This window comes from Neopsephotus bourkii, unplaced genomic scaffold, assembly GCF_033783945.1.
Source record: "Neopsephotus bourkii isolate Nb327-2 ecotype Australia unplaced genomic scaffold, CSIRO-AGI_Nbou_v1 NB_1423, whole genome shotgun sequence".
Lineage (NCBI taxonomy): Eukaryota > Metazoa > Chordata > Aves > Psittaciformes > Psittacidae > Neopsephotus > Neopsephotus bourkii.
The window spans coordinates 1018460-1033645 of NW_026901900.1; positions in this window are offsets into that span (position 1 = coordinate 1018460).

Sequence of the window (15186 nt, forward strand, 5' to 3'; positions counted from 1 at the left end):
GCCCCCGCCCGGGCGGGGAAAGGTGCCGCGGCCACGCGGGCAGCGGCCGGGCCTCAGCCGAGGGGGCGGGGCTGCGGGTACGGGGCGGGAAGGCCACGCCCGCGGTGTGAGAGGACTGTGAGGGGTTTGGGGCCGGTTGGAATGGGGAGCGCTGCTTTGACAGAGGGGAAATGGTGGTATTTCGTCTCATCCTTGCTCTTTTCCTTCACGTAGCTCCCTGCGAGACTGGCCCCCGGTGTGCCCGCCCTTGGCCTAGTGTCCCGCTGGTTCTTCTCCGCATAGATTTAACAGGAAAGTGTGGGGTGCACAGGGCTGTGAAGGACAAGGCAGCAGCGACAGGCGTATCCAGCCGGGGCTCCACGGGACAGCAGCGCTCCTGCCCGTGCCGGCCGGGCTCCGCCGCGGGGAGGGCAGCAGCCGTCCCGCTGGATCCCGCGTATGGCGGGGAGGGGAAACAAGGCGAGTTTTTTCTGATCTTTAAAGTTTTTCTGAGCTACCGGAGATTGTAATTACAACCTGTTGAAAAATTGATGCAAAATACACATGGTATTTTCTGTCGTTGTTTTACTTCTCTTCCTGCAGTTGCACGATTTAAATATGAAGGAAATACCGGCCTGTAGGCACCATTAAGCTGCACATAGACCACTTTTTTACCGTTAATAAAAACTACACCGCTTTGAAGATGACAGCTTTCAACACGTAACACAATCACACATAACACATTCATATTCATCACGGGATAAAGACAAATCTTAAATTATGGTAATCTCATCAATGCTAGCAATTACTCAGCATTCATAGGTGTCCAGATTTATAAAGTCTGGAAGAATTCTCCTGAAGATGTCAAGAGGTTTTGGTTGGTCTTTACCTGGAAAACCATATAATGCGTGGTATTATTTTAATTAGCTTTCACTTAACGTCTGCAACATTTGATCCTCCTGAGAGCTATAAATAAAGATGTTTTCAGACATTTGTCAACATCTTATCATAAAATATTTTTAGCAAATAGTATATCCCCAAATACTGTTCATTTGAAACAGATGAATGAGATGCTCACAGGGAAGTGATTTGTTACTGTGAGGGAGCAAAGGTAATTTGGGTTTGGGTTGTTCAGGTATTTTTGACGCTGTCATAAAATAGCATTATAATTTGCTTCTGACTTCTGAAATTAAAAACTCCTTTACCTATATTAACACCCATACTGTATTTTGTACCATGGAAACCCAGGTTTTCAATTCTCAGGACAAATACTGACTTCAAAGTTGTGAGAGCCTGTTGTGACTCTCTGGAGGAAACCTGGTTTGTCGAGGTTTCTTTCAAAGCTCCTTTCGCAGAAGCAGCTCAGAACTAAGATTCCCGTGCAGCCTGTATCTGCAACAGACTCCTTGAAGTCTGCTCTCTCCACTAACATGGCTGCCAACTTCTAGTTCTCCAGTCTCTTGGACTTGACCATTAGCATATTGAATCAAAGCCTCCCTCTCTTTGTAATTGTATCAGTAAGTATATATTTATCCCATGACTCACTGCTTTATTTCTGCTACAGCCATTAATCCTGATCCAAATTAAAATCTTCTTTTACCATCCACAGGTAGCTAACGGAAAAGATGGTTTTATCTTCCTCCAGACTCTCTTGGCACCCATGTCTGTCTCTAATATCTTTCTGTCTGCAAGGCATACCACTTGGTTGATGCTTCAGCCTTAGATATCTTTCTGGATTCTCTCTTTCACATAGCTAGCTCCCTTGCAGACTTTTTCTTGTACAACAGCACCAAAGTGTACCTTTGCCTGTTCACACAGCTGAACATTTTTCAACTGGTAACATTCTGTTCACTGACAGCAGCTGACACCATTAGTCTAGCCCATTATCACTTTAACCCTCTCATCTAGCTCCTTCTGTACATCTACGAACTCTCATTGTTCTTTAGGGTCCAACATAAAATGCCCTTCCATGTTTTGAGGATGATTACCTCCCATGCTTATTCACTGCCAAAATCCAGCTTCCACATCAAGTCAACAGTGTTAGACTATGCCTATTATTTGTAAAATTTTCATGCAAGTTGTGTGGAAGGCTTTTTCCTCAAGCTGACATTCCTGAAGAAAAAATTCACTTAGAAGTGCACCAAGTTTTATTATTATTATTATTATTATTATTGTCCTAGATTAGGGAATAAAATTGATATCAAGTAGGTGGTTGATGACCTAAAACCCCCCACTGATTGCGCTGACTGCTACACTGTCTCATTGTTTCCTTGTCTATTCTGTCTGCATCCATGTATTGTTTCTTAACTATTCTTTGATTGTTAGTGGGACTGGACAGGGTCCTTCTTTTTCATATGATCATACAATAATTTAGGTTGGAAAAATCTTTTATACATCATCTGGTCTGCCTCGCTACTCAAAGCAGGACAGATTTAGTAGTTGGGTCAGGTTGCTCAGGGTCACTTTTGCTTTGTGACAGACCGTATGACCTCTTGGCAGATTCAGGAACACAGCTGCAGAGGCACCCTGCAATCAGCTGAGAAGCATGATTCTCAGATGAAGGACTGAAAGAGGGATCAAAACCAACGTGTGGGGGTTAGACATGCTCTGTGTGACACTTATATGTCCTGCTCTGAACAAGACAAGTGTTTTTTATTTTATCCACTGAGGATGGTTGCCGCAGAATATATGGACCCAATCAGAGATCAATATGATCAGACAAAAGCCGTTTATTACAAAGCCTTAACTCCTTATATACTATTTTTTACATGCACTTACAGTGATTTGGCATAATATGATTGGATACATGTCTTGAAGACCCTTAGTGACTAACATATAATTGGTTAAGCACAGGTGTGAGAACTTGACCTCAAAAGCTTGCCAACAGACCACAGTTCTCATAACTCAGTGAATTCCAGCTTCTTCTTATCTTGCTTGCTTAAGCTTCCTCAGGCCTCTCATGGCCTTGCTGTATCTTTCAGGATTATTCAGAGTTTATGTACCAATTACCCATTCTCCTGTGAGAACACTGCCTCCACATGTCCCCTTTTTTGTTTTATATATCTTTTGGGTGACCCTACTTGAGCAGGGGATTTGGGCTAGATTATATCTCCAACATATGCCAACTACAGGCTGCTGGGCCTGCCCCTTTTTTCTCCTGTATGGCTCTCTGATAACAGGAGAGGCCATCCTCACATCAAGGTCTGGCATGCCATGTGTCCCCACTGCTCCACGCCTGCTGGGTTGCAGCCAACAGTGGAGCTAAAGGTTCTTCTTGGTGGCAAACACAGAGGCCAACCCAGTCTTGCCCTTGATTGTGGTAGCAGGCATTTTGTCAGCCTCAGTCCTTGCACCTTGTTGTCAGTGCAGAGTTTCACCTGCTTCATCCAGTAACGAGTAGCTACTACGGCAAGGCACACACAAATTTACATTAGCAGAGTAATTATTACAGGGTGCAGCAGCATGTTGAAGATGCTGATGGCAGCCAAAGAAATTTCTTACCAGTGGAACTCTCCCACCCTCTTAATTTGTTCCATTTCCTGCTTTATAACACTACCATTGTATTAGAATCTTTCTAGCTTTTGCCTTAGCATTTTCTAACAGCTACTGCAAATTTCCATACTCTAACATCTCTTTTACAAGTGACAAATCCATACAATACAAGGTGTAGTTTCTTATTAGCACCTGGCTAGTAAATACAGGTGGTTTTATATACAAAATCACAGCATCTAATAATAGCTACTTTATAAGCACACATATTCAGGCTGTTACTTTTCAGTTGCCCCCAAGTGATGTTTTGCAATCATTTGTTTTTCTCTTGCTCTGTCTCATTCTGCTTGGGGTATTCATGGTCAGCTCCTGTAGCTGAGGCATCAGGTTCCTCCATTCATCTGTCCAGCTCATGGCAAGGCTTGACAAACTTTGCAGGCAGTTGCCATGGACCTGCAGGCAGGAACACGCAAATACACCCCCTCCTCCAGGTTATCAGTTCTTGAGAAGTAGACGGGTTAAACGAGGAGTTTGCTGCACCAGGAGCTGAATTGGAGGGCAGGGAGTTTTTTGGTTTTGTTGTTGTTGTTGTTTTTTCAGTTCAGTTCTGAAGTCCCTCACCCTACTTTGCACAGCTACAAACACCTGCTGGGCAGCAGCAACAATAAATACCTGCTGGCAAATGCACTTTTGCATTAACCCTTTCTTGCCTGAAATGTTAAACTGCTACCCGTTAAAAACTTTTACATGAACCCGACAACAAAAAATACACAGAACACCATCTGCCCTCAACACACGCACACACACACACGTATGGGATCCCACAAGCACACTCCACACAACTACAATATTTCAAGCACAAAATCCAGACAACCATTACTCCCACTACACAATCCCACATACAGAATGTGGCACAAGGACCCTGTGGAGACTAACAAGAAACCAGCTCCAAAAAGCATCATCACAGTGCGAGGTGACAGGCTCAGCCTTAATGGGCGACCCCGCAGAGGCTCTGCCTCCCCCACATCACATGAGGCCTGGGTTATTATACTGACCAAAATGCACGCTCATTCCGACACAGGTGGCCAGCCTATGTTGGAAGAAGTGGCCAGCAATATCTATAAAGGTCTCCAAAGGTCGATAGAAACCTGGACATACTTATATTTACCAACTTCTAGTACATGAATATCACAGAGAGACTGTATTAAATGAGTTGTATATGGGGTCCCAAGTCCACGGTCTGTCACAGTCTGCCCGATACCCCTGATAAGAGCATACGAGAGACCTTCCCACCACCAGAAAAGCACACAATACATCTGTATCCCACACTGGTCTTGCTTTCCTGGAGGTTGCTTTTTTGTGGGGTTTTTTTGGTTTGTTTTTTGTTTGTTTGGTTGGTTGTTTTGTTTTTTTTTTTTTGTTTTTTTGGTGTTTTGTTTTTTTTTTCCTTTAACGTAAGAAAGGTTGCTCCCTTCACTTCAAGGACTGAAAACATGCATAAAACGGATGTCCTAAGCTCAAATTTCAATTCATTCAATCACTGACAAGGGGGGTGTCCTGGCTGTCCTTGAGCGGTGCTGACGCTTTCCAGGGTTTCACCCACCGAGCTGGCACCCACCGCAGACCGGAATCTGTAATTACACACATATAACCTCGACAGTTAGTTTTACTTTTGCAGGACCTTTCCAAATGCTGGTTTCCAAATCCTTGTACTGGACCACAATACCCAGAGTTTTAGTCATATAACCTGAACCTAATGCCTGACCATGTATTATAGCAGGGGGCTCATTAAAGCCTCCTGTCAATTGCAAACATTTCATAACATATACAGCTTTCTGTATCCTTGCTACCAGTGTAAGTCCTTCTTCCCCCATTTTTTGTTCTTCCAACAACTGTTTCAAAGTTTGATGTGTTCATTCAATAGCTTGTCCTGTAGGAGAATGAGGAATACCAGTGATATGAGAAATACCCCAAGTATTCAAAAATTTAGAAAGTGTTGAAGAGGTATAGCTAGATGCATTGTCTGGTTTTAGCTGTAAAGGTGCTCCCATAGCTGCAAAACAACCACGTCATATTTAATACATTTGTCTGCAAAACCAGTAACATCACACTGAGGGGGGCGGGTTGCCGAATTAATTTTCTTTACAGTACACTGCTTTTTAAAATGTCCCATCCGTCCTCAATTATAACATCTCATACCCTTAGCAACCCCAGGATCACCCTGACCTTGTTGTAGAACGGGTTTAACAGCAGCAGCGAAGGCAGTAGCCCTGTATCCATCCTTTTCCTCTGCTGTGCCCACTTTAGAACATGTATCCGTCATTTCCTGAAGACCAGCAGATTTTGGCAAAACCTGCAAAATATGCTTACAAGTGGGGTTAGCATTTTCCATAGCCAGAGACATAAGCATCAATTCTTTGGCATTTGGTGCCAGATCAATATTATTTTCAATAGCCTCTGTCAGTCTGACAATAAATTGCATATATGGCTCAGTAGGTCCCTGCTTTACTGATGTATACAAAGGATTAGGTTTTCCTGCTTCCGGCACAGCTTTCAGAGCAGCTAAAGCCAATTGCTGTGCTTGCTGTAAAACTTCAAGTTTCATACGAGCTTGTACTCCATCAGGGTGAAATTGTCCCTTTCCCAATAACATTTCAGATGAAACACCGTGCAAAGGGTGATGAGGTTTACACTCTGAATTCTCATCCGCAGCTCTTGCAGCAAGCTCCTCAAACCCACTTTTAAAATACAGGAGCTGTGAAGGAGTTAATAACATTGCAGCCACTCTGAGACAATCACTTGGAGTTAGAACAGTTCTAGAAAAGAAAGCAGATAACATTTGCTGTGTATATGGGGAAGACGACCCATACTGAGTAATTGCTCCCTTAATTTGTTTCATAGCTCTCCAGTCCATAGGAGTCCAGACAGGCTGTCCCTGAGTATTTATAATAACAGGAAATGCAGCGGGAACATCTATCGGTAAAATAGTACCGTCTATGATTGCATCCTGAATGAAGCCTTGCCATCTCATGGCACTCGGATTAACTTTATTAGATGTAGGAGTCAGTGGTAACGGCACATGACAAGGACTGACCTTATCTGGTTTTTACGTTTTTTCCGGGGCTTGCTCCCTCTCCTCTCCCAATTTGTCCAGACGGTCTCGCAAGTCCTGTAATTTTTTATCTAAGGATTTTGTCCATTGTCCCCAGTCCCACACATTTTGCGGCTCCGGTGGGAGCGATGCAAGCGGTGGTGTAGGTGGGTATTTATTCGGAGTTACACTCTCCTCCTTAGGAGACTCCCACCCCGGCAAAAAATCTTGGAGATTAAGTTTAGGGGCAGTAGCAGCACGAAAAGGGTTAACATCAGTTTGTTTCGGTTGTGCAGTAGCCGCTACTGGCTCCCGAGTATCAGCTGGAGCTACCGCCGGTAAAGGCGTTGTCGACATAGGATAGGGCGCGCCGGTTTTTGGCCAGAATGTTTTATGCCCGAAGCAGACGACACTGCCATGGCTGTAGCACGGGGTGCTGAATCTAATGTAGGTGCAGAGCCCTGCTGTTGTGAAGGCGAGTCAGAGACAGCTGTAAAAGAGGATTTTACCGCCTGTTTCTCAGCCGTCATTGCGGCTAGAGGTCTTTCAGTAGTCGCCAGAGGGCAGCAAGAGACTTCGCCTCCTTAGACCCACAAGTAACTTCATCCCACAGGCGTGCCCCAGTGTTTTCCCAAATCCGGAGATCAAAAGCTTCATTAACGCCCTTGATCAGTACTTTTTCTTTACTCTAGAGCAATAGTCTTTTTAACAGATCGTCGCCATATTCTATCCCTCTCACTGAGAGGATATGCTGGAAGAGCTTAAGGATGGCCGTTTCTTCTTTACTTAATTGATTCCCCATCCTAACCCTCTTCCAAACCCGTCGGCTGTTGCCTTATTTGCACTGTGCAGTGTCTTCCGGGCTCAAAAGACTCCATTCCAAGGCATCTACCTCCTGATCCTGGTCCTGCCGGATTGAACCCAGCCAACATCCCTGCGGCTCCGCGTTTTCCACTTTCTTCGGTGCCACGCGCTTTAATTCCTTCATCCTCAATATGGAAAATAGGGGGGGCCCACGTTGGGCACCAATTGCCGCAGAATATATGGACCCAATCAGAGATCAATATGATCAGACAAAAGCCGTTCATTGCAAAGCCTTAACTCCTTATACACTATTTCTTACATGCGCTTACAGTGATTTGGCATGTTATGATTGGATACATGTCTTGAAGACCCTTAGTGACTAACACACAATTGGTTAAGCACAGGTGTGAGAACTTGACTGTGAAAGCTTGCCAACAGACCACAGTTCTCACAACTCAGTGAATTCCAGCTTCTTCTTATCTTGCTTGTTTAAGCTTCCTCAGGCCTCTCATGGCCTTGCTGTATCTTTCAGGATTATTCAGAGTTTATGTACCAATCACCCATTCTCCTGTGAGAACACTGCCTCCACAGATGGTGAAAAACTTTGTTTATTCCTGACAGCATTAATGACTGCTTCTCAACAAATCTGGCTACTTAAGGGAAAGCCAGTTCAGGATACTGCCATTCAAGTTAACTTACTTAAGTTAGAGACCAAGCTAAAGAATCTATCATGGCAGGATCTTGTTCCTTTATGAGATTTAATAGTACTGTGGTAATAGTACTTCTACTAGAAGTTTTTTCTTTCAGTGTTTCCATTACAAAAAACATGCTAATTAAATTAACAGCATCTCTAGGTTCACTGAATGCTAACCTGTGCTTCTCCATACATTTTCCCTTAAGCTTCCAGCACGCCCATGTTCATTTGTACAGCCAGTCAAGAAGAATCAGAACAGAGTGGGAATTCGAAAAAACGGATGCTCCACAGCAAGGAACAGCTACTGTACACCCATCATAAGGGGAAAAGGGGCTTAACACAGTGGGTTTATGTATCTATGCACAAAATCAGAGTTGCTTTGCCAAACATGGAACCATGGCTCAAGATAACGACAAAAGTACTCTTCAGAAGAAAGAGGGGAGGAAAGGATCACTTAGCAGGGAACAGGCTAATACAGAGAAAATCAGGAAATTTTTTGAATATGAGTGAGCTGTGAAAACATGCAGGAAATGGTGAATGATTTCTAGACTGATTTCCTTAAACGCTTTAATCTAGATAAAGATTGTTTGTTAGGACTGGTTACTGTTGCCAGACATGTGCTAAGATGATCAGTGCCTGTACTAGGGAATTGCAGCTCAAAACCTGACCAGAGACAAAACTAGCTTCTGTTATTCTCTAAGAAAAGCAGCAGCTGGGGCTTTGGAGACTACACTTGGAGAAAACAAGAAGTATAAGAAAGTTACAATTGAAAAAAAAGAAAATTGTTGACCAGCAAATACTGGAACTCAGTGGAGTCTGAATGCTTGTAGAAGCATCACGGAGTTCTGGATAAGCTTTGAGCAAGAAACATGGAAAAACAATGACCTGACTAAAACTATGTTTAAAACATCCTTAATCCTAGAGTAGTGCCTAGCCCTACTCAACGTACAGTTCAAAAAGAAGAGATTAGAATGAGGAAGAAAAGTTCCTTCAGTCTTCAAACATAGAATTTAAAACATACATGCTGATAGGCCCATCATTTTGTAAATAAAGATTTTTCTTATGCTTAAGTGGAATTTCTTGTATTTCAGTTTGTGTCCATTTAGTCATGCCCTTTCGCTGGACACCACTGAAGAGACCAGCTCCACCTTCTTTACCCCCTCTCATAGTGTATTTTTAAATGTTGACAAGATCCTCTGAGCCTTCTCAAGACGGAACACTCCCAGCTCTGTCAGCCTCTCCTTGTATGACAGATGGTCCAATCTCCTAATAACCTTTGATAGCCCTTTGCAGGCCTCGCTCCAGGAAGCCAATGGCTCTGTTGTACTGGGGCGCCCAGCATTAGACTCCAGAAGTCTCTCACTAGGGCTGAGGGGAAGGATCATCTACCTCAGCCTGCTGGCAATGCTCTTCATGATGCAGGCCAGGATACTGCTGGCAGTCCTCGCTGGCTCATCACCAACTGCTTGTGCACCATCACACTGAGATCGTTCTGTGCAAAGCTGCTTTCCAGCCAGTCCATTCCCAGTCAGTAGTGCTGTATCACAGCATTTCAGTTTATAGACCTGAATCGTTCACAACACCAAGTTCCATAGGCTGATGTTGTGCTAGGAGGTTCCCCTGCCTTCTCCATAAGCCTGTTAAAAAAACAATAGGGGAGGCTGTAGCTCTTATGCAAGTCCAACCCTTCACAACCTACACGTAAGTCTAAGGACAATGGTGTCTTCAGCTTGATGGCTCACTCTTGATTGGATTTTAAATACCCAACTACTCTAATATGGAATCTTCTGCCACATAAAGGTAGTCACAGCACCTGAGCTAGCACCAAGTACGAAGCCAGAAAATGTTCCAGGCTTTCCCATCAGTTCTGTTGCCATCACAGCTGCAAGCGTAGCTATTACTGCTATGCCATGCCAAGAGCTGCAGCAGCTGCTATTGTTGTTCACACAGCCATTTCAGATCCATGCCTGTATTGTCAGCTGCCCACATGCTCAACTACATTAAAAGCTGGCCCACACAAGGTAGGTGTGGATTCTGTCAAGTCCTATCACAGGGTTAATTTGTACAAAAACCTGCACAGCAGACTAACAAACAATGCCAAAAATATCTCTCCCTTTGACTTTTTTTCCTGCACCCAAGAAATGGATATATTCCAAACCTTTCGTTGACAGACACAGTCTACAATTTTTCCAGGCTACTCCAGCTTGTCACAGATTAACAAGCAGCCAGTAAATGGGGTGCTGTCCTGGACGCTGGGAGCAGCAAGACACCCAGGAGGAAGCTACAGACCAGGCGTTTCTTGAGTTCCTAGTATCTGAGGAGGTACCAGTCCTCAGTGTGAGTTACATTATAGACAATAAAGCAAATACCCAAGGATTTAGATGTCACACTCTTTTTCTCCACGTGCAAGAGGAAAAGATAAAGTTGTGTCCTACTCCACAATTAGGAGAGCAGGAGAGAGATTGGGCTGTGGCTACATCAACTCAAGTCAACCAAGTAAGCCTGGGGTGCTAAACATCAGCTAGCCTCACTGCTATTTAGTCACAAGCATGCTCTTCTATGTAACTATACCACTTAAGGTTCCTCAGACTGGTGTCTTGATACAGCATGGGGAACAACACAGCCAATCCAAGCAGGCAGCATGTAAATATGATTTAAAGCATAGTAGAGGACTTAACCACCTGGAAGAAAGCTGTACTGTGCTATTTGCTCTCAAGGCCAGAACTCCTTACAAACCCTGGCCAAATTTATTTGCCAGTAAGAACATAATCTCTGTGGCCAGTTAGCATCTTGTCTCTACCACAATGCAGAAACTGAGAAATGAAGATATGATAGCCTTAGCCTGTTCCTCTAAGAAAACATTAAAAAACCTAACCTGCACAAGTGGAACTAGCAAGTATTGTAATTTTCCATGCTTGGCTGCCTTCTGCCACAGGTAGACAAGGACAGGGACAAAGAAATTAAGTATGCACAGACTGACAGTAAAAGGAAGGAAATCCCATTCCCCAGCAGCATTTATTTGTATTTAGACTGTGAAGGCATGGAGATGCAACAAGACATGTAGGCAATACAGTGAATGATGACTTTCTTCAAGTATTTGCACTGTGTCACGTTTTGTGTATCCATAACCACAGCTGTGAGCTCCTGTTTGTGAACCTGGTATTTTTTTACTCTACACATATCAAGTATTAAATAGAATTCCAGAACATTACACAACCCAAAACGTACAAGATTCACGGTTGGTACAACTGATCACAAGTTTACAATAGCTTTGTTTTCCAAGTGGAACAAGAAATTTTTTAAATATAAAAGCAGAGCAGATATCAAGATGAAATGCTCTGCATTTGTCAACACAAGGGAAATTCATGACCACACCAGCCTCCACAGAGGCTAATTGTAAGATACCCAAGAGTGATGACTGAACAAAAACTATCTGTTGTGCGCAATTGGCACAGTATTGCCAGAGCTAGGAACAAGCAGAGGCAAATAGTAATAACCCCATCATTTCTACATATGTATTACAACACTCCCAACAGGCAACATTTCCTGGAAAGAGCAGGAAACTAACAGAACAATTGTTTTAGGATGGCGTAGTCAATGCTATATTTCATCCCAGCTGTTCAAAAAGCAATGCTGAGTCTGTGTTTTTAATACAAGACTTCCTTCTCTTCACTTGCCATCCTAATCCAGTTCAGAGATGGCTCCATTTCCTATACAGGCTTAAATCCCTAAATCCCTGGAAAAGATTTGGTGTCCCATGGTGCCAAGCACTGCATTATTCACATACTGAAGGATGGTCAAGATTCCTTGAAGGCTCAAATCAAAGTAAAATTTAGTGTCATTTTAAGCCTCCAGCCAACATTTCTAACCAATATGGGCACATCTTACGGCTGAGGATTGTTTTGCAATTGCTCTACATCAAAAAACAATGGGAGAGTATATTGGCAACGAGAGGCATATTGGTTACTCTATTGCTTCTTGCTGTTTGAAACATTCACTATAGTACTCTGACTGCAGTGTGTAACTACAGGCAGTACGCCTGCTCTTCACTGCTTAATACAGCCCCTTGAATGAGATACTGAACAGCCTTTGGAAAGACTAAATCGATAAAGGAAATGCATTCACCCTAAAAAGCTCTTTAGGAATTTAGTTTCTTGACCAAAAAGTTAACAAAAATAATACACTGACACAAAACTAGTAGGATATAGACACTGGCTTTTTAAAAGTGCAAGTGAAGGGCTAATAACAGCCAAATCAGGAATTATGCAAACTCCTTTTTATCTTGCTCTGCTTTTCCTGTTGCTTCATATTTTCACTTGCAGTTCCCATCCAGTTCGAGTCCAGAGCATCAGCTGATAAACATTAGGAAAGCATGCTCAAGCACTCATTGTGGAAGTGGGACACCAGTACAATACAAACATAATGGGTGAAAAATTCCCAGTCTTGAGCCTTTGGTTCCATGTTTGACTTGGTTTTCCTGCTCCCTTTGCAGGCAGTGTGTCTGGGGCTATCATTGAACTGGCAAATGTAGTTCAACAGCAACTGCTTTTCCTCATAATCTGGGCTGTATAATAGCAGTTTTGAGAATCAAAGCTGCATTGTGATGGGTCCCTGCTCACACTACAGCTGAGCCTTGTTTGGCATTTTAAAACCCATCTTTCATCACATCACACTCAGGTTCAGAAATATGTTACTGTATTTGTAGCAAAAAAAATCCATGGTCTCACTTGTTACCAAATCTTTGTAAGCCAGGCCACTGTCAACAACCACCAGCATTTCTCAGGCACATTACAGACTGTTCATCAACTTTCAAATTGTGTGACTTTCATAAACTGAAGGATATAATTTTCAGATATGACAGTAACAAGAATTACCATCTCTCTTTTCTGGTATCGATTTTCAGTATGCATTTTGCCCCCTTTCTATTGATCCATGTGTTTTTCACTTTTAATATTAGACATTGATAGAAGAGCAGTCATGCTAAAGAAGGTCATTTCCCCAGCTGAATGAACCTTTAGGAATTAACTTATCACAGAATTATCTTCATGTAAATGTACTAGTGCATAAAAATATCTAACATGTTAAGAACTCTAGAACTGTAAGAACTGTAGCAATGCACTAGAAAAGTTAAGGTTTGTGAAGCCCTCTGATACTTTTTTCCCTCCAAAATTTTTTATGCACAAATGCCAAATGGAATATTCCTACAACATCTGACATCAAGGTACCTGGTGTTAAAAATCCCATGTCCTTTTCAGTACTGGCTTTTGCCCTGCTAACATTTTCTCTGTGTTCAAAGAAAGGATTCTATTTGATTGAGCCTAAATGAGCTTATCAGATGAAAAAAATCCAGGAAAACAATCATTGTAATGCTTGTATGATCAAATAGCACTGACAGCACTTAAATCTTTAGGTATCAAGTGCTTCCTTCTTCTCTTTCCACTAAGGAAGGCCTGATTAGGCAGTTCAAGTTTCCTGTTCCAAAAATGAGAAACTATTTGTTCTCTTATACCAAGTCTCAGATTTTTTGGCCTTTCAGAATGGAGTGATGGTTAAACTTAAAGGGTCTGCAATTTAACAGTCTCAACACCTCAAAAGAGGTCTGTTACATTAATTTGGATCTCTCACAGCATATCAACTACTTTGCAACACACAAAAAAGTAGTTCTTCCTCTCTCCAACCCTCTTGACTTTGATTTCTTCTAAGTCACTTCCAATATCTGCTCAATACAGTAGGCAATGACAGCTCCAAAAAATGCAAGCAGAAAGATTATACATAGTCATTATTTGACAGAAAAAGCCCAAATTCTGTAGACTGGTACATCACTGAGATGTACAGTTCTGTCCTAAACAGAGGGAAAGTCCTGGTGTTGAGCAGATTCCCTGAAAGAGTAGCATGAGCAACACAGCCCAGCACAGTTAACAGCAAACTAGTTTTGGGGCTGTTTTTGTCAAGCTTGTGCAGCAACTAGAGCCAGGGATCTTGGTCTTCATCTGCAACTCCTTGATGCAACTGTTGCAGTGAGTTACACTCAATAACTTACAGTTACACTCACTGTAAGATACATTTCCTGACATGTCAAGGACAAAAAAAAAAAAACACGCTTAACTTTTATGCAAACTAAGATTAAGTCAGTTAACTGTAAATAGCTCATAAATTAGCATACTCTAATCAAGTTTTAAGTAGGTTAGTATTGTGTCTGAAAGCCTGTTCTGAGTTAGTTGTATCTTGTTAGTGAAGCAACACCTTCAGTTTTTCCTACTAGCTTGTCTTTCTAGTTCTTTTTCCTTCCACAAGAAAGTGTAGAGAAATAACCGAGACTGCTGGTTCTACCTTATTCCCGTACTCCATCACTCAGATCACGTACTGCTTGTGGGGATTCCTAACCTCCATCTGTCCTCAAGCAGGGCTCCCATTCCTCTTAGCTTCTTTCAACTGTTCTTTCCTGACATCAGCCAACATTTTCAGAAAACTCCATCTGACCTCCAGCCACCTTCCATGACCTCATACCTTTTTCCAAAGCTTTCTTCATCTGGCTTGGACTCTAAAGTAGAAATTGAATTGCTACATTCTTCAACAGCTGTAGCAGGTGTGGCTCGTTTTATCTATCCCACAATAGAGGTACTTTCTAAGGACAGATGCAGTTATTCTCTTGCACTCTTCTTAGAAGAAAACTGGCTTACTTGTTTCTAGCAATAGAAGTTAGCAACAAATTCTCCTTAAGACATACAAGCCATACGATCTAGACAGATATACGATCTAGACAGTTCCCAGCAAATGCAAGACTGTTGAAACTCAAGCCTCACAGCAGTAATACCAGGTTACTTGAGTAAGGAGCTCCTCAAATACAGCAAACCAAGCTATCTGTACTTTCCTATATATTTAATGCAAAGAACACTCTAGTAAAGTTGCTTTTTCCTGTAGCTACTTTATCTAACAATGACTACCTAAAGTCTTGTGTTAATCAGTTTAATCAATCAATGTTTTTGAGTCTTGGAAAACAAATTCCCTGTGTTCATGAAGTTGTATTTCTCCTGTGAGCTAATATAATGATACCCTGCTAAGTACAGGTTTTAAGTTCCATAAAAAAAGGGAATGTTACTAGGGAGTATTTTTCATGCTGTAAATAACT